We start from the raw sequence: 8,770 nt of genomic DNA, 5'->3' as shown, positions 1-8,770 counted from the left end.
TGAGCGTTAACACCTTGCCGGAAGTCATCTTCAGGAATATCTTCCCATAACCTTCAATCTTGGCAGTTGCAGTATTTCCCATGGAAAGCTCTTCTTCGGGACCAACAGTAGAGTAAGTCGCAAATGCTTCCTTGACAACACAAACATGTCGAGTGGCTCTAGAGTCAATCCACCACTCCTTCGAATTTCCAACTAGGTTGCATTCCAAAAGCATTGCACACAGATCATCAATGTCATCATTCTTCTCCACTATGTTGGCCTGTCCCTTCTTCTTATACTTTTTCGGGAGACGACAATCAGGGATTTTGTGACCTGTTTTTCCACAATTGTAGCAGCTGCCCTTGAATTTCTTTTTGTTCTGCTCCTTAGTCTGTCCAGAAGACCTCTTTCTCTTCTTACTTTTTGGAGCAGTCTCCTCAACGATATTAGCTCCCATGATCGTTGAATTTCCACAAGACTTCTTCTCGGTTGTTTTGTTGTCTTCCTCAATCTTGAGACGAATCACAAGATCTTCCAACTTCATTTCTTTGCGCTTGTGCTTAAGATAGTTCTTGAAATCTCTCCACGAAGGAGGCAATTTTTCAATCATTGCAGCCACTTGAAATGCTTCATTCACGACCATACCTTCAGCAATAAGGTCATGAAAAATAAGTTGAAGCTCCTGAACTTGGGTTCCAACAGTTTTACTGTCTATCATTTTATAGTCTAGAAACTTGGCAACCACAAACTTCTTCAAGCATGCATCTTCAGTCTTGTAATTCTTCTCAAGTGCGTCCCATAATTCTTTCGAAGTATTCATCGCACTTTACACATTGTACAAGTCATCCTCTAAAGCGCTTAAGATATAGCCTTTGCAAAGAAAATCTGTCTGCTTCCACGCCTCAACAATCATGAATTTCTTGTTGCCCGGCATGTCCGCAGTAGGCACTGAAGGTTCTTCACTAGTGAATTTTTGCATACCAAGTGTGGTAAGCCAGAAGAACACCCTTTGCTGCCATCCTTTGAAGTTGGCTCCGGAAAATTTCCCCGGTTTCTCTGCCGGTGGAACAGCAGTCCGGCTTGACGAGGCTATCGTCGTTGCCGCAATAGTCGCAGAAGAATTTTCGTTATCAATTTTCATTTCTCAGTGTAAACAACAAAAGAGTTCAATTAATGGCAAAATCAGAACAGTAAACAATACTGTTATTAACAAAAACAGTATGTATAATAAATAAAACCGAAGTTTTTATATACTGTTTCACAGAAAAACGATGAAGTTTTTATGTTCTTCAAATCGTTTTATGAATTTCAATACTCTGATGAAGTTTTTTAAATCTTCAAATCAGAATAGTAAAATTCAGAAGGAGTAGAAAACCACACAGGTTTTAATCTCCACAACCAAAATACAGAATATAATAAAATAATTTCCTTAAGAATGTTATAATTCTGTATTGCTGTAATAAACAATTAAACTTTCTGAAAAAACAAAACAGAAAGTTAGTAATACTTGTTTAACGAAATAAATTCTGGAAAAACAGTATAGGAATAAATCGAGCCCACTGAATACATAGTGTGTCCTTAAGAAAATTATTCCCCTTATGTACCCGAGGTGCTGGAATATATCCTCCCAGGATAGAACGATTTAACTCATCGGAGTGTTGGTACCAAAACGCAAGTGAACAGCGAGCCACTCGAAGGCTGTAAAACACACTGGAAATTTTGTGGAGAAGAAGAAGCTCAAAAAATTTTGTAAGGAAAGATTCTGGGATTCAAACTCTATTTATAGAGTTGCTGGCATTGTTTCTGAAAAGGTTTGCAACCTTTCAGAAACAGCCATGGCTGTTGGAACAGGGTTGTTTGAAATATTGCGGGAAAACGTATTTAAAATAACCCGGGAAAGAAAACGGGCCTGACCGAACTGGGTCGCAGGTCATGGGTTATTTCGGATTGAATTTTTCGTTAATTATTTAATTAATTAATTAAATAATTGAAAGATTAAGCCGAAGCCGAAGTCGAGCCGAGCGACGACGACGACGGCGCGAGGCTTGCCTTCTTCTTAACTCTTTAAGAGTTAGAAGAAGAGCAATTATATATATATACCTATCAAAAGCCTTTTCTTCCTCCGATATGGGACAATGTCCCTTTGCCAAGGGAAACTCAAATATTTTATTTTCCCTCCATTTCTCATTCACCCTCTTTAAGCTACACAAGCTTAAAATCCCAACAGATATACTCCTGAACAGAAACTAAGAAGTGGTATATATGGTATAAAAGAGCACCTTGTGTTTGAATCTTTTTATTGTGGTTTTAACGGTGGATCTACAGTGTAATTTATCACTTCATGAAAATCCAGTAATTTTTGTCCAATTTTACTAAAAATTTTAACCCTATGTTTTAGAAAGAAATTATATATGCGCGGATGGTATAAATAATATTTTCACAATCAAGATATTTAATTCAAAAGGTAATTCCAGGTAATAATCATCATATTATATTATAAACGGGAAGCCCCAAAGTGAAAGTTGAATTACCATATTACCCATTAAAAAGCTTAGTGACCATTTTGCCCTTAAATTACACATTTACTCCTATAATTTTATGTACTTAAAAGTAAATTTAACTTTAAAAAATAAATAATATTATATTAAAATAAAATTAGATAAATAGACCAATTCTTGTCCAGGTACAACTCTCACTTACTATAACTTATTCAATGAGTTGCAATTGCTTCCATATTTCAGTACTTATTGCAACCTTTAGAACACCTATTTAATATTTTAATTCTTTTTAACTTTCAATAATAACTACAAATGGGAAGGTGAACTTTTTCCAGTACCTTTTTATATCCTACTCAAATCTAAAAAATGGACAACTAACTTATTAAGCAATTATTCTTTCTGTCAAGCCATTATCCATTAAACACATTATTCTTCAAAATTATGAATATTACTCAGCATCAACAACACAAAAAACCAAACTACAAGTGCCAAATCAGGTTAATTGATTTTTTAAATCACTTTTCATAGTCTTTTACTATTTCTATAGCTAATTAATGGTATTTTACCTTGTTATGTTCTGTGTAAAAGTTTCCCGATAAATCAAATGATAAAAAGATTTTTGAGAAATTCATGAAACCGTCTAAAATTTTAAATTATTTGTGGTCCACTCGATCTCTATTCTTCTATTTTTCTTCGGTTCTTTAAGCTTTACAATATTTTAATAATTTTAATATCATTCATTTCTATTTCTGTCACGACCAAAAAATCCCACCTTTGGGGCCGTGATGGCGCCTAACATTTCACTTGTTAGGCAAGCCAACGTTAGCATAATATTAGCCATTTTAAAATAATTTTAAATTAATTAACAACAAAGAAATAAATGCGGAAATAAAGTCTGAAATGTAGTGAATAATCCATAATAATAGCAATGTCTAAATACCATCCGAGAACTGGAGTCACAAGTGCACGAGTTTCTAGAATGATACAAATAAGGGTCTGAATAAAATAAAGTTGTCTGAAAGCAAACACACTGTCACGACCCAAAAATTCCACCGTAAGCGGTGGGATGGCACTTAGTCTCTAAGACTAAGTAAGCCGATTATAATCATAATTCAAGCCATTTTTTATAAAGATATAATTTAATACACGTGTTGAAACTAACAACGAAAATAATTTTAAGAACCTCCCAAGACTGGTAGTACTGTGTCACCAACTCTAACTGAATACGTGAAATGATCTCAAGGATCGAATACTCAATACTGTTTGAATAATAAATAACTGGCACCTCGTGCCCATTTTCCTATCACATCTGCACGGAAAGTTCACGTGCCAATAATAAAACCATCATTATTTACTCACGGCACCTCGTGCCCACATTTATTTTCATAATCCGTCTAGCAACACAAGCTCCCAATTTCAACATAAAGCAGACTATTGTCAAATTACCAACAACAAGACAAATTTGCACAAGGTATGAAAATAGACACAAGAAAAATCACAACATCACATAAAATCACCAATGCAACCACTCCACATCATCACATACCATCCCTGACCATAGTCATCCTTATCTCTCCTATAGCCACCCTTATCACTTCTATAATATCCACCCTTATCCCTCCGCCCTGACAATATCAATAGCTACCTTTATCGCTCCTATTGCCACCCTTATCTCTCCTATAACCACCCTTATCGCTCCGCCCAGACAATATTCCAACCAATACAACAACAGTGAAATGCCACCCTTATAGTCACATAATAACAACTCACACAACACAATAATTTATACGGAAAATTATCACGGCAACATAACAAAATCAATTCATATCACAATTTGCCCAATGGCCACAACCAAATTCCAAAGATATAACTAAATCAATTAATTTCACAACAAATAGCTGAAGGCTCCACACAATATGTATAACACCACAAAAACAATCAACAAAGATAGAAATTATTCAGCATAAAGCAAAGCCTTCATTAATCCACATTTAGATGATTATATAAGCACATCTTCTTAAGCTTGCTTAATTAATTATTTGCATAGGGAAAATTCATAATAAAAATTAAATTCCAAGAAATATCAACCATCTAACTCAAGGAATTCACATAAATATACAAGTAATAATTACATCAAATTGTCATATAAAAACAAATTCAATAAATGTGATTTGAGGCATGGCAAACAGATGATTAAATATATGCCAACAATTATCTAATTTACTACACAATATGTCCAAGACTTTAACTCAATAAATTTTGCACATAAAATTCCGAGTACGCACTCATCACCTCGCGTACACGGCTTTTCACATTTCACAAATGGCACATAAGACTCGATGCCTAAGAGGTAATTCCCCCACTCGAAGTTAGGCAAGACACTTACCTTTTTAAAATTATGCCGATATTCCAAAATCGCCTTTTTGCTTGAATTAACCTCCGGACCGCTCAAATCTATCCAGATAAATTGTATAACCTTATTAAATTCATCGAAAATAATTCTGGATAATAATACTTTGACTTAAAAATTTATTCCAAAAAGTCAACAAAAGTCAATGCGGGGTCCGCCTCTCGAAAGCCAACATAATTTTCATGAAATCTAAAAACCCATTCCGATACGAGTTCAACCATACCAATTTTATCGAATTCCAATAACAACTCGACCTCCAAATCTTAAATTTTTATTTTTTGGAAGATTTTGCAAAATTCTTGATTTCTTCCATTAAAATCCGAATTAAATGATGAATATAATCATAGATTCATGAAATATAAACACTTTGGGACATAAAACACTTACTCAAGTCAAAGTCATGAAGAACACCTCCAAAATCGCCCAAAAACTGAGCTCCAAAATCCCAATTGAAATATGGCAAAATGACCAATTTTGGTCCGTAATGATTCTGCCCAGATTCACACCTGCGGGCAAAATGCCGCATCTGCACACATCGCTTCTACGATGGCCAGTGCGCACCTGCGATGGGTTCCGCTTTTGCGATCACGCAGGTGCGGGAAATGCTTCGCACCTGCTGCCTTAGTCCAGGCCAACCAATTTCACTTCTGCGAGCTTCATCTCGCTTTTGCGATGGTCGCACTTGCGCCCATAGTTCCGCAGGTGCGATTCCAACAATTGCTGCCATTTTTCAGAAGCGTCCTTCAAGTCCAAATTGCTCCGTTAACCTTCTGAAATCCACTTGAGTCCTCTGGGACCTCAACCAATTATACCAACATGTCTCAAAATACAATACGAACTTAGTCGAGGCTTCAAACCACGTCAAACAACGCCGAAATTACGAATCGCGCATTGAATCAAATTTTGAGTTTTTAAATCTTCCAACTTCTATATTTTGCACCGAAATGTATCAAATCAATCCAGAATGACTTCAAGTTTTGAACACAAATCATAAATGATGTAATGGAGCTATTCCAATTTTCGGAATCGAAATACGACCTCCTTATCGAAAATTCAACCTTCGGTAGGACTTTCCAAAAATTTTCTATTTTTCAACTTTCACCAAAATGCGTCAAATTATCTTGTGGACTTCCAAATCCAAATCTGAACATATGCCTAAGTCCGAAATCATCATACGAAGCTATTGACACCATCAAAATTCCATTCCGGAGTAATTTGCTCAAAAGTCAACTCTCCGGTCAACTCTTTCCATTTAAGCTTTTAAATAAGGATTGTTTCTTTTAATTTAATTCTGAATCTTCAGTAATTCAAACTCGACCACACCCACGTTTCATAATACATATTGCGAAACTACTCGAGACCTTAAGTCACTGAACATGGCATTAATTCTTAAACGACAAGTCGGGTCGTTAAACACACAGCTAAATCAAAGTAGACGGGGACTTCAGAACTGCGGACATTATGCAGTTATATCTCAAGTCTCCTCTAGGTAGCTGAAATCCGAGAAAGTCTATGGTATGCCACTGGGACCAACTCCAAAATCTGCACAAGAAGTGCAGAGTGTAGTATCAGTACAATCGACCCCATGTACTGGTAATTTCGAGCCTAACCTCGACGAAGTAGTGACAAGGCTAAGGCAGGTCGCTTACATTAACCTGTACACAGTAATAATAATAATAATAATAATAATAATAATAATAATAATAATAATAATAATAATAATAATAATAATATGAATATTAGTAAGACCAGTAAATAATATTAATAATTGAAATCAATTCAGCAGTCATAATCCCTCAACTTGTTTCCATTACGGAGTGCAACCCATTCCCCCAATATAAATTTTAAACAATTCTGTTGCGGCGTGCAACTCGATCCTCCAATATAGACTTTTAAATAAGTCTGTTGCTGCGTGCAATCCGATCCCCAATATAGAATTTTAATTAAGTCTGTTGCGGCGTGCAATCCGATCCCCCAATATAAACTTTTAAATAAGTCTGTTGCGGCGTGCAATCTGATCCCCCAATATAGACTTTTAAATAAGTCTATTGCGGCGTGCAATCTGATCCCCCAATATAGACTTTTAAATAAGTCTGTTGCGGCGTGCAATCCGATCCCCCAATATAGACTTTTAAATAAGTCTATTGCGACGTGCAACCCGATCCCCCAATATATTTTAAGAACTCACAAATATAATAAAAATTACTCCAATAAATACCACGTTCAATGAGAAACTATTAAGCATTAAGGCACACAATAATTATAATTTATTTATGAACAAACAATGATAATTAGCAATTAATTGTGAAAATCATGGAGAAAATAGGCAGTTTAATATTTAGTATGCTACATGTCAAATAACAATTAAGACACATAAGTCAAATAAGCATGTGACAATTATTGCATGAATTAAAGAATTAATATTTGACAAGGAATATGAATGAAACAATTAATATAATAATTAATTTATGATTTTTCAAGTAACTATGCAAACAATTAATTTGAGGACGTATAGACACTCGTCACCTTGCCTATACGTCATTCACATGCATCTCACATAACAAATAATTTAAGGGTTCTATTCCCTCAAATCAAGGTTAACCACGACACTTACTTCGCTTGCAACCAAATTCAAGAATCTAATAAACCTTTTCCTCGCGAATTCGTGTCCGAAATCCTCAAATCTAGTCATAAAACTTTCAATATACTCAAGATAAATCGTAGGAATTAATTTCATATCAATTTACTAATTTTCCGGATTAAAATCCAAAATTCGTCTCAAAAATCAACAGTGGGGCCCACGTCTCGAATCTCGAAAAAACTTACGAAATCCGAACACCCATTCCGAGATGAGTCCAACCATACAAAAATTACCAAATTCTGATGTCAAATCGACCTTCAAATCTTAATTTTTAATTTTTGGAAAGTTTTACAAAAATTCTAATTTCTTGCATCTAAATCCGAAATAAAGGATGAATATAGACATGGATTCATGAAATATAATCACTTTTGGTTATAAAACAGTTACCCACTTCAAAGTCGTGAAATCTCCTTTGAAATCTCCCAATTCCAAGACTTAAAACTCAAAAATAAGTAAAAATGGCGACTTCCGAATTTATGGGTTCTGCCCAGTGATTCCTTAATCGCGATCGCGAAGCTTTACATTGCTGCCCCAGAAATTTACTCTACGCGAACGTGTAAAATACCACGCGAACGCGATGCTCTGACTCTCAGACTTACACGATAACGACCTCACGCGTTCGCGATGAGTAAAGCGCGTGGCTCACCTTTAACCTCCTTAACTCTACGCGAATGCGATCTTGGCCACGCGTTCGCGAAGCACCACTTCACACTCTTACGTGATCGCGTCCTCAAATTTGCGAACACAAAGAACAACTTTAGCTGGACTCTCAGATTGCCTTACGCGATCGCGAGATTTCCCCCGCGAACGCGATGAAGAAAAATTCTGCAACAAAACACTAGAAAATCTGCTATCTTCCTTAAGTCCAAAATGGCCCGTTGAGCATCTGAAACTCACCCGAGCCCTCGGGGCTCCAAACCAAGCATGCACACAAGTCCAAAAACCTCATACGAACTTGCTCGCATGATCAAAACACCAATTTAAAACATAGAATTACGAATCGGACACCAAATTAAATAAAAGTTTTAAGAAAACTTTAAAACTTCTATTTTCACAATCGAACGTCCGAATCACGTCAAATCAACTCCGTTTATCACCAAATTCGACAGACAATTCATAAATGACATAATAGAGCTATTAAAATTTTCAGAATCGGATTCCTACCCCGATATCAAAAAATCAAATCCGTGGTCAAACTTTGAAAATCTTTAGCCTTTAAATTTCTAGTTTCCGTTAAATTGC

This window comes from Nicotiana tomentosiformis, chromosome 6 (assembly GCF_000390325.3).
Source record: "Nicotiana tomentosiformis chromosome 6, ASM39032v3, whole genome shotgun sequence".
Lineage (NCBI taxonomy): Eukaryota > Viridiplantae > Streptophyta > Magnoliopsida > Solanales > Solanaceae > Nicotiana > Nicotiana tomentosiformis.
The sequence above is the reverse complement of the archived record's forward strand: the minus strand, read 5'-3'. Positions refer to the sequence as shown.